Source organism: Tamandua tetradactyla, chromosome 4, assembly GCF_023851605.1.
Source record: "Tamandua tetradactyla isolate mTamTet1 chromosome 4, mTamTet1.pri, whole genome shotgun sequence".
Classification (NCBI taxonomy): Eukaryota; Metazoa; Chordata; class Mammalia; order Pilosa; family Myrmecophagidae; genus Tamandua; species Tamandua tetradactyla.
The window spans coordinates 109,921,261-109,939,184 of NC_135330.1; the positions used below are offsets into that span (position 1 = coordinate 109,921,261).

At 36.4% G+C, this 17,924-nt stretch overlaps 1 protein-coding gene across 4 annotated transcripts in view; it reads right to left on the reverse strand.

Annotated features, from left to right (window-relative positions):
- The window catches only part of RB1 (RB transcriptional corepressor 1), a 217,807-nt gene that overhangs the window by 154,319 nt on the left and 45,564 nt on the right, over nucleotides 1-17,924 (reverse strand). The gene's annotated exons all lie outside the window — the stretch shown is intronic.

A 17,924-nucleotide genomic window follows, 5' to 3' on the forward strand; every position in this document is an offset into this window, starting at 1 on the left:
GGTGTCATCACTCAAATTATTTTTATAGTCATCAGGGTTTTTTTTAAAAAAAAAACAGCACCACTTTCTTATAATTATTTCTCCTTTGTTCTAATATTCATTACCTCTACCAGTTCTATACTTTTTTTTTTATTAATTAACGGAAAAAAGAAAAAAAAGAAATTAACCCAACATTTAGAAATCATACCATTCTACATATGCAATCAGTAATTCTTAACATCATCACATAGATGCATGATCATCGTTTCTTAGAACTTTGCATCGGTTTAGAAGAACTAGCAACACAACAGAAAAAGATATAGAATGTTAATATAGAGAAAAATAATAAAAGTAATAACAATAGTAAAAAAAAAAAGACAACCAGAAAAAAACAAAAAACAAACAAACAAACAAACAAAACCTATAGCTCAGATGCAGCTTCATTCATTGTTTTAACATGATTACTTTACAATTAGGTATTATTGTGCTGTCCATTTTTGAGTTTTTGTATCTAGTCCTGTTGCACAGTTTGTATCCCTTCAGGTCCAATTACCCATTATCTTACCCTGTTTCTAACCCCTGCTGGACTCTGTTGCCAATGACATATTCCAAGTTTATTCTCGAATGTCGGTTCACATCAGTGGGACCATACAGTATTTGTCCTTTAGTTTTTGGCTAGACTCACTCAGCATAATGTTCTCGAGGTCCATCCATGTTATTACATGCTTCATAAGTTTATCCTGTCTTAAAGCTGCATAGTATTACATCGTATGTATATACCACAGTTTGTTTAACCACTCATCTGTTGATGGACATTTTGGCTGTTTCCATCTCTTTGCAATTGTAAATAACGCTGCTATAAACATTGGTGTGCAAATGTCTGTTTGTGTCTTTGCCCTTAAGTCCTTTGAGTAGATTCCCAGCAATGGTATTACTGGGTCGTATGGCAATTCTATATTCAGCTTTTTGAGGAACCGCCAAACTGCCTTCCACAGTGGTTGCACCATTTGACATTCCCACCAACAGTGGATAAGTGTGCCTCTTTCTCCACATCCTCTCCAGCACTTGTCATTTTCTGTTTTGTTGATAATGGCCATTCTGGTGGGTGTGAGATGATATCTCATTGTGGTTTTGATTTGCATTTCTCTAATGGCCAGGGACATTGAGCATCTCTTCATGTGCCTTTTGGCCATTTGTATTTCCTCTTCTGATGGGTGTCTGTTCAAGTCTTTTTCCCATTTTGTAATTGGGTTGGCTGTCTTTCTGTCGTTGAGTTGAACAATCTCTTTATAAATTCTGGATACTAGACCTTTATCTGATATGTCATTTCTAAATATTGTCTCCCATTGCGTAGGCTGTCTTTCTACTTTCTTGATGAAGTTCTTTGATGCACAAAAGTGTTGAATTTTGAGGAGCTCCCATTTATTTATTTCCTTCTTCAGTGCTCTTGCTTTAGGTTTAAGGTCCATAAAATCGCCTCCAATTGTAAGTTTCATAAGATATCTCCCAACATTTTCCTCTAACTGTTTTATGGTCTTAGACCTAATGTTTAGATCTTTAATTCATTTTGAGTTAACTTTTGTATAGGGTGTGAGATATGGGTCCTCTTTCATTCTTTTGCATATGGATATCCAGTTCTCTAGGCACCATTTATTGAAGAGACTGTTCTGTCCCAGGTGAGTTGGCTTGACTGCCTTATCAAAGATCAAATGTCCACAGATGAGAGGGTCTATATCTGAGCACTCTATTCGATTCCATTGACGATATATCTATCTTTATGCCAATACCATGTTGTTTTGACCACTGTGGCTTCATAATATGCCTTAAAGTCTGGCATCGCCAGACCTCCAGCTTCGTTTTTTTTCCTCAAGATGTTTTTAGCAATTTGGGGGACCCTGCCCTTCCAGATAAATTTGCTTATTGGTTTTTCTATTTCTGAAAAATAAGTTGTAGGGATTTTGATTGGTATTGCATTGAATCTGTAAATCAATTTAGGTAGGATTGACATCTTAACTATATTTAGTCTTCCAATCCATGAACACGGTATGCCCTTTCATCTATTTAGGTCTTCTGTGATTTCTTTTAACAGTTTTTTGTAGTTTTCTTTATATAGGTTTTTTGTCTCTTTAGTTAAATTTATTCCTAGGTATTTTATTCTTTTAGTTGCAATTGTAAATGGGATTCATTTCTTGATTTCCCCCTCAGCTTGTTCGTTACTAGTGTATAGAAATGCTACAGATTTTTGAATGTTGATCTTGTAACCTGCTACTTTGCTGTACTCATTTATTAGCTCTAGTAGTTTTGTTGTGGATTTTTCCGGGTTTTCGGTGTATAGTATCATATCGTTGGCAAACAGTGATAGTTTTACTTCTTCCTTTCCAATTTTGATGCCTTGTATTTCTTTTTCTTGTCTAATTGCTCTGGCTAGAACCTCCAACACAATGTTGAATAATAGTGGTGATAAGGGACATCCTTGTCTTGTTCCTGATCTTAGGGGGAAAGTTTTCAATTTTTCCCCATTGAGGATGATATTAGCTGTGGGTTTTTCATATATTCCCTCTATCATTTTAAGGAAGTTCCCTTGTATTCCTATCTTTTGAAGTGTTTTCAACAGGAAAGGATGTTGAATCTTGTCACATGCCTTCTCTGCATCAATTGAGATGATCATGTGATTTTTCTGCTTTGATTTGTTGATATGGTGTATTACATTAATTGATTTTCTTATGTTGAACCATCCTTGCATACCTGGGATGAATCCTACTTGGTCATGATGTATAATTCTTTTAATGTGTTGTTGGATACGATTTGCTAGAATTTTATTGGGGATTTTTGCATCTATATTCATTGGAGAGATTGGTCTAAAGTTTTTTTTTTTTGTAATATCTTTGCCTGGTTTTGGTATGAGGGTGATGTTGACTTCATAGAATGAATTAGGTAGTTTTCCCTCCACTTCGATTTTTTTGAAGAGTTTGAGGAGAGCTGGTACTAATTCTTTCTGGAATGTTTGGTAGAATTCACACATGAAGCCGTCTGGTCCTGGACTTTTCTTTTTAGGGAGCTTTTGAATGACTGATTCAATTTCTTTACTTGTGATTGGTTTGTTGAGGTCATCTATGTCTTCTTGAGTCAAAGTTGGTTGTTCATGTCTTTCCAGGAACCCGTCCATTTCATCTACATTGTTGTATTTATTAGCGTAAAGTTGTTCATAGTATCCTGTTATTACCTCCTTTATTTCTGTGAAGTCAGTAGTTATGTCTCCTCTTCCATTTCTCATCTTATTTATTTGCATCCTCTCTCTTCTTCTTTTTGTCAATCTTGATAAGGGCCCATCAATCTTATTGATTTTCTCATAGAACCAACTTCTGGTCTTATTGATTTTCTCTATTGTTTTCATGTTTTCAATTTCATTTCTTTCTGCTCTGGTCTTTGTTATTTCTTTCCTTTTGCTTGCTTTGGGATTAGTTTGCTGTTCTTTCTCCAGTTCTTCCAAGTGAACAGTTAATTCCTGCATTTTTGCCTTTTCTTCTTTTCTGATATAGGCATTTAGGGCAATAAATTTCCCTCTTAGCACTGCCTTTACTGCATCCCATAAGTTTTGATATGTTGTGTTTTCATTTTCATTCGCCTCGAGGTATTTACTAATTTCTCTTGCAATTTCTTCCTTGACCCACTCGTTGTTTAAGAGTGTGTTGTTGAGCCTCCACGTATTTGTGAATTTTCTGGCACTCCGCCTATTATTGATTTCCAACTTCATTCCTTTATGATCCGAGAAAGTGTTGTGTATGATTTCAATCTTTTTAAATTTGTTAAGACTTGCTTTGTGACCCAGCATATGGTCTATCTTTGAGAATGATCCATGAGCACTTGAGAAAAAGGTGTATCCTGCTGTTGTGGGATTTAATGTCCTATAAATGTCTGTTAAGTCTAGCTCATTTATAGTAATATTCAGATTCTCTATTTCTTTATTGATCCTCTGTCTAGATGTTCTGTCCATTGATGAGGGTGGGGAATTGAAGTCTCCAACTATTATGATATTTGTGTCTATTTCCCTTTTCAGTGTTTGCAGTGTATTCCTCATGTATTTTGGGGCATTCTGGTTCGGTGCGTAAATATTTATGATTGTTATGTCTTCTTGTTTAATTGTTCCTTTTATTAGTAGATAGTATCCTTCTTTGTCTCTTTCAACTGTTTTACATTTGAAGTCTAATTTGTTGGATATTAGTATAGCCACTCCTGCTCTTTTCTGGTTGTTATTTGCATGAAATATCTTTTCCCAACCTTTCACTTTCAACCTATGTTTATCTTTGGGTCTAAGATGTGTTTCCTGTAGACAGCATATGGAAGGATCCTGTTTTTTAATCCATTCTGCCAGTCTGTGTCTTTTGATTGGGGAATTCAGTCCATTAACATTTAGTGTTATTACTGTTTGGGTAATACTTTCCTCTACCATTTTGCCTTTTGTATTATATGTATCATATCTGACTTTCCTTCTTTCTACACTCTTCTCCATACCTCTCTCTTCTGTCTTTTCGGTTCTGACTCTAGTGCTCCCTTTAGTATTTCTTGCAGAGCTGGTCTCTTGGTCACAAATTCTCTCAGTGACTTTTTGTCTGAGAATGTTTTAATTTCTCCCTCATTTTTGAAGGACAATTTTGCTGGATATAGGAGTCTTGGTTGGCAGTTTTTCTCTTTTAGTAAATTAAATATATCATCCCACTGTCTTCTAGCCTCCATGGTTTCTGCTGGAACTTAAGGACAATATGAACCGCACAAATATACGTGTTGTGGGTTAGTCTTTCATAAGAGCTGGGAAATTTTCAGTGATAATTTCTTCCATTAGTTTTTCTCCTCCTTTTCCCTTCTCTTCTCCTTCTGGGACACCCACAACACATATATTTGTGCGGTTCATATTGTCCTTGAGTTCCCTGATACCCTGTTCAAATTTTTCCATTCTTTTCCCGATAGTTTCTGTTTCTTTTTGGAATTCAGATGTTCCATCCTCCAAATCACTAATTCTATCTTCTGTCTCCTTAAATCTATCATTGTAGGTATCCATTGTTTTTTCCATCTTTTCTACTTTATCCTTCACTTCCATAAGTTCTGTGATTTGTTTTTTCAGTTTTTCTATTTCTTCTTTTTGTTCAGCCCATGCCTCCTTCATGTCCTCCCTCAATTTATCGATTTCGTTTTTGAAGAGGTTTTCCATTTCTGTTCGTATATTCAGCATTAGTTGTCTCAGCTCCTGCATCTCATTTGAACTACTGGTTTATTCCTTTGACTGGGCCATATTTTCAATTTTTTTAGCGTGATCCGTTATCTTCTGCTGGCGTCTGGGCATTTAGTCAGATTTCCCTGGGTTTTGGACCCAACAGTTTGGAAGATTTTTCTGTGAAATCTCTGGGTTCTGTTTTTCTTATCCTGCCCAATAGGTGGCACTCATGGCACACGTTTGTCTGCGGGTCGCACCAGTAAAAGGTGCTGTGGGTCCTTTAACTTTGGAAAACTCTCGCCGTCGGGGAGGTTCGCCAGCCGAAGCGGCTTGGAAGAATGCCAGCCGGCCCGGGATCCGAACGCGGGGAGGGTCGCCGGCCACCGCAGCCCAGGAGAGCGCCCGTCCTAATTTCCTAGTCGGCCCAGGGCACCAAGCATGGCGGGAGGGCGCCAGCCACCGCGGCCCGCCCAGGAGAGTGCACCGTTCCCAGGGAGTCATGTGTTTGGAAGGGACCCCCCCGTCACCGTTCTCCGTGGCCTGGGGATTTCAGATCCAATTCTCTCAGTTGGTCCGGGGGGCCGCGCTTGGTGTGGGCGCCAGCCACCGCGGCTTGAGGGGACTGCCTGTCCAATTCTCCCAGCTGGCCCGGGAAGGGGGAAGGGAGGGACTCCGGCCGCTTGCCGCCCCGCCCGGTGAAGCCCGCGCCCTTTGGCGATCTCACCAGAGCGGGTTCTCTCAGCCAGTTAGCCGTTCCAGGATGGGGTACGCTGTCTTTTTTATCTCTGTCGTGGCTCTGGGAGCTGTTCTGTATCGTTTCTACTCCCCTAGTAGCTGTTCTGGAGGAGGAACTAAGATCCACGCATCTTACTAAGCCGCCATCTTCTCCCAGTTCTATACTCTTAACTAAGGTTTTTTTTTTAACTAGGAGTTTTGATTTCTATTTTATTGGGAAGACTGAAGCATCATGCTATCTAAAACTTCAATATTCTTCTTTTCTACATAAAATCATTTTTGTTTACTACGTCTTCTAGTCTTCCTCAGAACGTCTCTGCATCATCACCTATAAATTCCTCTTTTTTCTGACTGACAAATGGAAATTCTCCTCCATTCTTAAATTAACAACTCTAACACAACTATCCCCAAATCTGGATGGCATTACCTCTGATCTCCTTCAAGATTTAGTTTATAAATACCTCCTTCTGTCTTTTTATAACTTCTCTAATTGTTCTTTCTCTAAAAGCCTCTTTCCCTTTGGTTACAAATATGCAAAATCACTTAAAAACAAACAACTCCTGCCCTCCCTGGACCTTATCAAGGTACTGACCTCACAATACACGTAAACATTCCCCTCTTAGTACTCTATTTACACACACTCACTAAACACTCTCACAGTACTCACACCCCTCTTACTATACACTCACTCTTCTACTGAAGCAATTACCTAATTTCAATGATCTCTGCCTCTCTAAACTGACATTGTTTCAATTTTCCTCCTTCCCTTACCCCATGAAATGTTTCTCCTTAGATTTTCTGGGGGGTGGGGCGGAGGTGCATGGGCCAGAAACCCAACGCAGGTCTCCCTCATGAAAGGCAAGCATTCTACCACAGAACCACCTGTGTACCCTCTCCTTAGCCTTTTAAATACTCACATTCTCATTCTCCTTTCTTTCTGCCACTTTTTCAGTGTTTCTTAATCCCACAGAGTTTTTTCCTCCACTATATTCTTTTCCTCAGTAATCTCATCTGCTACCACAGGAACCCCATTACCTCTAATAATTCTCATTTCTTATATCCTGCTTTCTAGTTCAAATTCCTCTCTCAAGCTCCAGGCCTTATTTCCTAGTGGCAATTTATGACCTAAAATCTGTAATTAATATGTACTCTTAAAAATTTCAACAAGAATTATGAAAAGGGCTCAGAACACCCCTTTAAAAACTGATAAAACAAAAAATAATCCTTCCTATCCAACCAAAAGAATCACCAAGAAGATACAGTAGATATAATACAAACAGTGGGCCCTAATGCAAACCAAGGACTATAGTTGATAACAAAAATAACATTCTCTCCTCAATTGCAACAAATCAACTACACTAATTCAAAGTATTAATAATAGGGAGGGGGTAGATGGGAACTCTTTATCTTCTGATGATTTTGGGGGTATACCTACAACTTCTCTAATAAAAAATTTTATATTGGAAAACAAACAAAAGACAGTAAAGCACAAGTTAAAAAATGCCTGAAGGTCAGAAAGAAGCATTCTGCAAATGAAAAAAAACAGCTCTTTTCTATAAACATTTTTTGAAAATGCTGAACCTTACAGGATCAACTGAAGGATATTTTGTTAATATGCATCTAGATCCTTAAAATAGTTCAAACAGTTTTACATCTAAGAATTTACTCAATGTCCATCTCTGTGGAATTCAAGTGACTCTTCCCAATGTTGATTTTGACCAGCACAAATGATACACTACAGAAAGAAGCCCAGCACAGTGATCACGATTCACAATGGATGGAGATGGCCCAAGGATACAACGACTGAAGAAAGGGGAACTCTGGTGCATACATACAATGGATTACTGAGCTGCCGCAAAAAGAAATGAAGTTGTGAGTCATGCAACTATTTATATCAACCTTAAGGACTGTATGTTGAATGAAATGTCAGGAATGAAAAGACATATTATCATGCCTCAATCACATGGAGTAACTATAATATAATAACTCTGAGAACTGAAGTCGAGAACATGGATTATCAGACTGGGGCCTATTGTAAAGGGTCCTACGTTGTAAACTCCTATAGCAATCACATATATTCAGGAGTTGTAACTGGTATTTCTAAATTCTGAGATATTGAGCTGTCTGTATATAATCTGGTTGTTTCCAGAAACTTTGGGTATTTATGTGACATCTGAGACTTGGAGTTAGAGCTCTGAAGCTATGAAAGTCAGCAGTACCCCATAAAGGAACTGTTTAAAAAGTAATCAGACTTCAAGTAGAGATATGAATGAAGCTAAGTTGGATAGGACTAATGTAAATCATAATACAGGGTAAAGGATGGTATCATTCATATTTCAAAACTTCAACTTCTATATGAGACCAAAGGGAGACATCTTTATTTACTCAAAATTTATATTTTTGGTAGTGCATTTCCTAATTCAACTTGAATGGTCAGTTTAGTTGAACACCATAAGTTTGAGGAATCTTGAATAGGGCATAAGATTTTGTTGGTTTGCCCACGTTCGTGTGATGCCCCAATATATCCCAGAGTGATTTAGACAGTGAATAAAGAAGTATTTGCAAATTCCTCTTGGGGGGCTGGGGAGAAAAGAGGAAATATTCAACTTCCCCATTTGGAGAATTTCTGACATTCTCATAAGCAGTGGGGACAACCAAATCTGAGGCTGAGCCCTCGATCTTGGGATCTGCCCCTATGAAACTTACTCCTGAAAAGGATAGGCTAAGCCTACTTAAAATTAGGCCTAAGAGCCACCCCAGAGAACTTCTGTTGTTCATTGTGGCCTCTCTCTCTAAGCCAACTCAGCAAGTGAACTTATTCTCCTTTCCTACTACATTGGATATGACATCATGCCCAGGGGTGTAAATCTCCCTGGCAACAGAATTTCCAAGAAGAGCTGGGAGCTGGCATTAAGGGACTGAGAAATCCTTGACCAAAAGAAGGAAGAGAGAAATAAGACAAAGTTTCAGTGGCTAAGAGATTTCAAGCAGAGTTGAGTGGTTATCCTGGAAGTTATTCTTAGGCATTATATAGATAGCCCATTTAATTTATGGTTAACTGGAATAACTGGAGGGAAATACCTGAAACTGTTGAACTGTGTTATTTTTTATCCTTAGTTTTTTTTTTTTTTACTCATCCATCCATACCTTGGATAAAAGGAACATCAGATACAAGGTTTTCACAATCACACAGTCACATTGTAAAAGCTATATAGTTATACAGTCTTCTTGAAGAATCAAGGCTATTGGTACACAGGTCAACAGTTTCAGGTACTTTCCTCTAGCCACTCCAATATACCATAAACTAAAAAGGGATGTCTATATAATGTATAAGAATAACCTCAGGATAACCTCCCAACTCTGAAATCTGTCAGTCACTGAGACACATTATTTTGTCTTATTTTTCTCTTCCCTCTTTTGGTCAAGAATGCTTCCCCATTCAGCCAGGATCCAGCTTGTCTGCTGCTGTTGGGTCCCATGCTGCCAGGGATATTTGCACCCCTGAGAATGTCATGTCCCATGTAGGGGTCTCACCCACCTTTGACACTAATGAATCACTTGCCAACAGTACTGCCTCCAGAAAGGAGATTCTTAGAACTCAGACTCCTGTCTATCTGCAGTAACAAGAAAAATTCTAGGATCACAATGAACATACTGGCCTGGAAGTATTATAGTCAAAGAACTATTTGCAGTATAAACCTGATAATAAAAAACAATGGAAGAATTTAGATCCCAAGACATAACTTTCTTTACGCAATGGTGGGATGAATAGTGCCAAGCTCTGATTGAAAAATGGGAACCTCCTGAAAGGACACTTGGACATCCAGGACTCACAGTCAGCTGAAAGATCATCTCTTCTACTTAATCAACTGCACCAGCAATACCTAGAAACATCAAGCCTTGAAATCAACATCTGCAAACCACAGATTGAAAGTAAGAGGTACAACTTTTTCTGAATCCAGATCCACAAGTAAGAGGTACAACTTTTTCTGAATCCAGATCCACAAGTAAGAGGTACAACTTTTTCTGAATCCAGATCCACAGGAGCAGGGCTCCCCAGCACCAGAATGACCCCTCAGCAAGGAAGATTTGCAGGTTCTGTTCCACATGCTACAAAGCTCACCAGGGGCTCAGCTTCAAGTGGAAGATGTTATTCTCAACACCCTAGACCTGGCCTCTTTCCCTTTGATGCAGGATCAGTGGAATTTAAAGGATAATGAATAAGGAAGGCACTGCGTTTTGAAGCAAGACTAATGCACTAAGAAGGATAAAGCACTTGGAACCCCCAATGCAGATATATACCCTGCCTCTAGGCAGGGCTTACCTTCTCTACTTCATTACTTGAGTAAATGTTTAATGAAGCACATTACCTTTGGAGGAACCATGGGCACCAGATAGTGGACACATTTGTTGAATCCTTGATAAACAAAAGCATTTTCATGACAAATATGACCTCCTCCCTGTAATCATTATTTCCTCAGGAATCTAGGCAATCCACAGATTATAAATGAACTCATGATAGGAGAAAAGATCTATCTGCACTTCTTTTCCTTCTGGCCCGAAGGAAAGTCAAACCTGAAATAAGGTTGATGTGTGGAAAATTTCCTGATGATGAACATTCATAAAAATAAGTTTTTCCCTAGTATGAGGGTTGGAATTGGGAGCTAGAAACTACCTCAGTATCCAGCAACAAGAGAAAGAGTAAACATATTATAATATATTCTTGACGTACAATATCATTTTTTCCTTTGCACATTTAAAACATACAGAAAGTTGCAAGGAATATTATAATAATAACAACATACAATCACAGAGTAAAGTCAGCTGATTATTTCCACTTTTTTAGGTTTTTCATTTTTACTGTATGTTTATCTATAAAATTCCCGATTTTATAATAAATTATATGTATACCTATTCTGACTGTCATCCTTACACTTAGTTTACTCCCTCATTTTGAATTGTTAACTCCTAAAAATACAGCATGGTGTTTGGCATTTTTACTGGTGTAATAAAAATATCTTTGAAAATAAAAAATAATAATAAAAAAGATTTAGTGTCATAGATAACTTAAAAATTATTTATACTAGTAAGAGAATAGCAGAAAAAGCCTAAACAACTTAGAATAATGAAATAGATTATGATAGAGTTGTATCACGGAAACAAAACCCATAACACATTTTCAAGAACTATTTATAGGGAGATAGGAAAACAGTCAAGATACAATGTTAAGGGGAAAAAAATACCAAAATGCAAAATTCTGTGTCTATTCTTATTTCAGTTTTGTGAAAAAGAAAAAAGTAACTAAGGGAAGACAAAACTACATCACAATCTTAGTGATCATTTCTGGATGGTAGGATTATGAATGGTTTTCATTTTCTTTATTAAACCTAAGTATGTTTTATAAATTATCTACAGTTTTTAAGACGGGGGAAAAGTTAAGTCAATAAAGAAGTACTAAGCTTATATAAAGGAGGAAGAGAAAAACTAGGAAAATTTTAAAATATCAAAACTTTAATTACATACATCACGGTTTAAATAAAAATCCACAATAACACTTGAAGAAGCAACCTCTAATCTTGCAGTTGGCTTCATCTGACTCATGCTAATTATAATCTTAATTAGTAATTTATTTTTTTACAATGCACTAACTTATAAAAAAGTTCCACCAAGTGGTGATAAAAATCATCTTGGAAAAATCAGGTATCAGAAAATTATAGATCACCCATGCTATCAGAATTTAACTAATATGAATTTAAATTGAGATTTTAAAAGTAAATACAATTTTTTTAGTCTGCACTTTTCAATATATTAGCCATCAACAAAATGAAAATAAGCTACAAGAAATATGCTTTTTACCTTAGGGTAAAAAGGTAACATCCTTACATTTGATTCATTATTAGTAATGAATGATTACTAACAAGGTTACAAGTTAAATGCATCACAGAAATATTTAATAAACATGGAGAGAATAAGAACTTCCTTCATCTTCTCTGGAATCTCTTTCTCACCTAGGTTATATGGAATAAATACATGGGAACAAAAAGGGATAACAAGCTAATATGCCACAAAAAAAACCCCTCTCACTTGCATAGTATTAGCTGACAGCAGTCTGGTTTTAAGGACATTGTTTGATGCGCACAGAAGTAAAAGGCAAAAATGGCACAACCAGGAAAAGGAGTTAAAAAATTAGCCTTGCTGGTTATATACAAATATAAGCAAATTCTTACATGAACTAAAATAAAAGTCACCAGTGAAAGGTGTGAACAATAGGATGGTATACGGGGAAAAAATACAACTAATGCATACCAAGGGCTATAGTTAACAGTAACATTGTAACATTCTTTCATTAATGTAACAAAGGCCCTATACCAAAGGTAAAAGTCAGTAATTGGGGGATATGAGGGGAATGGAATTTTGTTTTCTTATGTTTTTTGTTGTTGCTCTTCCCCCTCTAGAAGAAATGAGACTTTGATGGTGAATGCCGAACCTGTGTGATTATACCAAGAGCCACTGATTGTACATTTAAGATGACTGTATAGAGTGGAGACAAAACTATAAAAAAAAAGCAGAGGGGGGAAAAAAATCTATTCTTAGCCTTTATTTCCAAACATTTATTCAGGATAGGATTTTTTCAATTTGAATGTAGTTGTTCAAATGCCATTTGAGCCTATTTATGGTAAGTTCTAATTACAATAAAAAAATTTGCGTGAAAACCAAAAATGGTAACAAAAAAAATTGTAACAAATGTACCACACTAATGCAAAGTGTTAATAATAGGGTGATATACTGAATGCTGTATTTTATGCACAGTTTTTCTGTAAACCTAAAAATTCTCTAATAAACAAAAATTCATTTAAAAAAATAATAAAATAAAAATAACCTTGCTTGTATTTTCTGATAAAATGTACAAGGGTAAATACCAGCTGAACTAATTTTATGGAGCTGATTCTAATTCCCAAATTTATCTTGCCCTCTGCCCTAGTACAAAGCCAGAACAAACTTGACATTTAATGTGTATTTATTTTAAACAAAAGAAAAAGAAAAAAAGCAGTGGATATAATAATACTCTAATGCAGGATAAAGTAGCTTTATTTTTTTTTAATTTTAATATTTGCTCAGAGAAACAAGCAGGAATCGAATCACCACTACAAAAACCATGAATTCTACAATAGTTCCTTCACAGCTCCTCTTAATAAAACAGTAAAGTATCAGCAAGGGTAACTCACATAGAGAAATGACATTACAGACTTCATTTTCTAAATAGGTGATGTGTAAGTGGCCTAGAAATTTGTTTTTTGATCAAAATCTCTACTCAACTGCCACTATACTCAAATCGCCACTAATTGGTTTTTCTGCAAAAGATCTACAGAAGTGCTATCTATTCTTAGAAATAAAGTTGAAAAACACTGGAGTGATTAATTCCCATAATGCAGATTCAATTATATGGATAAAAGATACCTTCCAATGATTGTCACTCCTTTTACCAAGATCATAAATACTAATTCAAAAGCAAAGGAAAGAGAACACCAGTAATAATAAAAGGAGTTGGTATTAGAATAAAAGAATTATAAGTTGGAAGAGAACTAAACAAGATCATCTGATGATTTGTCCAGCAGTTTGGGAATATCTATGGTTCCAAGCAATGTAATGATAGTCTTTGGCAAATTTTCTAATATTCAAATAAACTTAAGTGAACCCATGAATGAAGGTGTTGTGACTAAAACAGCAAATACTTTGCTTTTGCTAAAATTCAACATAGTGTGAAAACACAATTTATCATGTTGTTGAAAAGCACTGGTTGGCAGCTTTGTACGTCTTTAATAGAACTAGGAAAAACAATTACTTGATAAAGTTTGCAGACAGTTTCTGAAACACAGACTCAGTGAGGGAAAAACTGGTAGCATCTGGTGGTTTTCAAGCCCAATATAATTCTAATCAAATCCATTTTTTTTAAGTTTGTAAACTATGAAAATCAAGGCACATGTAAGAGAGGTAAAAATAAAATGTAATAAAAATGTAAAAAAAATAAAATAGGTAAAAAAATGTAATATAAGAAATAACTATCTGAAGATCAATAATACTGAATATCAGGTCTCTAAAATGACAAGATAGATAAATAAGGAAAAAAGTAAAATCATCAACAGATCTTTCATAAGCAACTTTTTCAAGACTACATTTATTGTATCTAAATTATATTTTTATAGAGCTTAGAGACGTTTAAAGTACAGAAAAATACCTAGTCATATTAAATTAAGATTTAAGATCTTCCAGGAGCCTATAACAATCTCCACAGCCATTTCAATCCTTTGGATGAAGAAAGTGTTATATCACTGTCTGATGTATCCTCCTTGTGTCTACATCTGATAGGCATGACAATCCTAAATAGGGTTTGGCTCTATGATTAAAAAAGGGAATTTGTGGGGCAGATTAGTTTTTTTTTTAAAGAAAACACATTATGTCTGTTGTGTTGGTTTAAAAACCCTAAAAAAGCAATGTTTTAATTCTAAATAATACTGTGAGAGCCATGGTTTCTTCCACTCCCTATTCAGTCCTACAGATTGCAAACTTTAATTAGATTATCTCCGTGGAGATGTGACTCACTCACGAGTGGGTGTTAAACTGGATTAGGTGGAGATGTGTCTCCACCCATTCCAGGTGAGTCTTGATTACTTTACTGGAATCCTATAAAATAGGAAATATTTTGGAAAAAGCTTAAGGTTCTGAGAGAGCAGAAAATGCCACAGCACCAAGAAGCAGGGAGTCCACCAGCCAGCAACTTTTAGAGATGAAGAAGGAAAATGCCTCCTGGGGAGCTGGAGAGGGAGCTAGCAGATGAGGCCGTGTTTGCCATGTGCCATTCCAGCCAAGAGAGAAACCCTGACCGTGTTTGCCATGTGCCTTTCCAAATGAAAAAAAAAACAAAACTCTGACCATTTCGTCATGTGCCTTTCCACTTGAGAGAGAAACCCTGAACTTCATTCACCTTCCTGAATCAAGGTATCTTTCCCTGGATGCCTTAGATTGGACATTTCTATAGGCTTGTTTTAATTAGGACATTTTCTCGGCCTTAGAACTATAAAGTAGCAAGTTATTAAATTCCCCTTTAAAAACCCATTCCATTTCTGGTATATTGCATTCGGCAGCTAGCAGACTAGAACACTTGCTTTTGATATTTAATCATGTATGTTCCAATTTATACCAGAAAGGATTTTAAAAATCTTGTAACACTTGAAACAAGACCAAAAAAACTCAAAACAAGTTAGTAAGGAGACTGGACATTTTTGGGTAGGTGATGTTGGACATTATTTTCTTATTCATTCAATTCATTCAATAAATATTTACTAAATGCCTACTAAGCACTAAGTGCTAGGAATATATCAGTGAACAAAAGAAACATTCTTGTTTCCTGTAATGGACACAGAGAAAGACAATGAACAAAAAAGAGTATAATTAACTATATATTATGTTAGAAAAAGAATAGGCAAGGTGGATAGAGTACTCAAAGGAAAAGAAGGGACAAGTCACAATGTAAAAAGACAGTGTTCATGATAGGCTTCATTGAAAAGGTGAGATATAAGCAAAAACTTTATCCTATGAGCAAAGACATAATCTATCAACATTTTTAAATATGAATGTCTTCTGACTCAGCAGTTCCATTTTTAGTAATCAGCATTTCAGAAGTACTCTCACTTGTGCATTAAAATGTATACACAAGATGATTCAAAAACAAATTAAATACCTGTGAATAGGGGAATAGACAAATAAATTATGATACAATCATAAAATGAAAACTACCTCCACCAAAAAGACTGAGATAAACACAAAGGGTGGAACACTCTTCAAAATACATTGCTAAATGATGAACTATGGTATATACATATGATCAAATACTGTGCTACTACAGAAACTAATGAAGTGGTGAAGCATACAAGATTGTGAATCAACCTGAGGGATATTATGTGATACAAAATAAGTCAAAAACAAAACAGCAAATATTGTATAGTCTCATTTAGAAAATACTTATAAGAAAATTGGGGCCTAGACTGTAAGCTCTTATAGCAGTCACATTTAGTCCAGAGCGGTAATTGTTATTTCTAGATTTTGAGAGGCTGTGTCATATATATATATATATATATATATATATATATAAAACCTGGTATTTCCCTGGAACTTTTGGTACCTATGTGACACCTAATACTCAGAGTTGGAGTTCTACAGCTCTGAAGGTCAGCACTGCCACATACAACAGTTAAAGAAACTGAAAAAGAGATTAGGTTTCAATTAAAGATAAGAACAAAGTTGATCATGTTGGGACTAAGGTAAATCAGAATACAGAGGTAAGGAAGACATTGTCTATATTTTAGAACTTCACTTACTCTGTGAGAACAAAGGAGGAGAGGTTTATTTCGTCCAGGACCTAAATTTTCTGTAGCACATTATCTAACTCATTCTGTCTAGATAGATCATTTTAACAATCCAAGCCCAGAGAGCCCAGAAGGAGAATGGGGGCATGTAATTCTCTATAGCTTAGTGTAATTTACAGACACATCCCAGGGTATGTTGAGCAGATAGCTAAAAAGTACTGGCAAAGTCCCTTGAAGGAAGGGAGAAAAAATATGGAACTATTAAACTTTACCACTGGGGAAACCCCTAATATTGGGTCAAACATGAGGGATTATCAACTCAACAGGTTAAGCCCTTGATCTTAAGGCTTGTTCCTGAGAATCTTATGTATGTAGCAGTGAAGCTTAACCTCTACCTACAGTTTTGTCTCAGAGTTACTTCCAAAGGACCTCTTTTATTGCTCAGACGTGGCCTGACTCTCTAAGCCCAAGTCTGCAAGTGAACTCATTACCCTCCCCACTATGTAGGACATGACATCCAGGAGAGTCTCCCTAGTAGTGTGGGAGATGACTCTCAGGTTGAGCCTGGCCCTGGCACCATGGGATTGACAATGTCTTACTGATCAAAAGGGGGAAAAGAATTGTAACAAATAAGATATCAGTGACTGAGAGAGTTCAAATAGTCTCTAAAAGCTACACTGGAAACTACTTTATTTTTTTATTAAACATAACAACATGCAACACCAAAATTCTTACCATGTGATCATTCCATTCTTGATATACAATCAATAACTCACAATATCATCACATAGTTGTATATTCATCATCATGATCATTTCTTAGAATATTTGCATCAATTCAGAAAAAGAAATAAAAAGACAACAGAAAAAAATTCATACACACTATACCCCTTACCCCTCCCTTTCAGTGATAACTAGCATTTCAATCTACTAAATTTATTAACATTTGTTCCCTCCATTACTTATTTATTTTTAATCCATAAATTTTACTCATCTGTCGATAAGGTAGATAAAAGGAGCATCAGACACAAGGTTTCATAATCACACAGTCACACTGCGAAAGCTGTTATCATTATACAATCATCTTCAAGAAACATGGCTACTGGAACACAGTTCTACATTTTCAGGCAGTTCCCTCCAGCCTCTCCATTGCACTTTAACTAAAAAGGTGATATCTATTTAATACATAAGAATAACCTCCAGGATAACCTCTCAACTCTGTTTGGAATCTCTCAACCACTGACACTATATTTTGTCTCATTTCACTCTTCCCCCTTTTGGTCAAGAAGGTTTTCTCAACCCCTTGATGCTGAGTTCCAGCTCATTCTTGGTGTCATAGTCAAGTTCATGTGTCAACTTGGCCAAGTGGTGGTACCTGCTTGTCTGGTTAGGCAAGTGCTGGCCTGTCTGTTACGATGAGGACATTTCATAGAATTAAATCATGAGCATGTCAGCTGTATCCACAGCTGATTCCATTTGTAATCAGCCAAAGAGGAGTGTCTTCTGCAATGAGTAATACTTAATCTAATCATAAGAAGCCTTTTAAGGAGGATTCAAAAAGACAGGCTCTCCTTCTGCTTTGGCCAGCGAGTCTCTCCTGTGGATCTCGTCCAGACCCTCCATCGGAATCATAAGCTT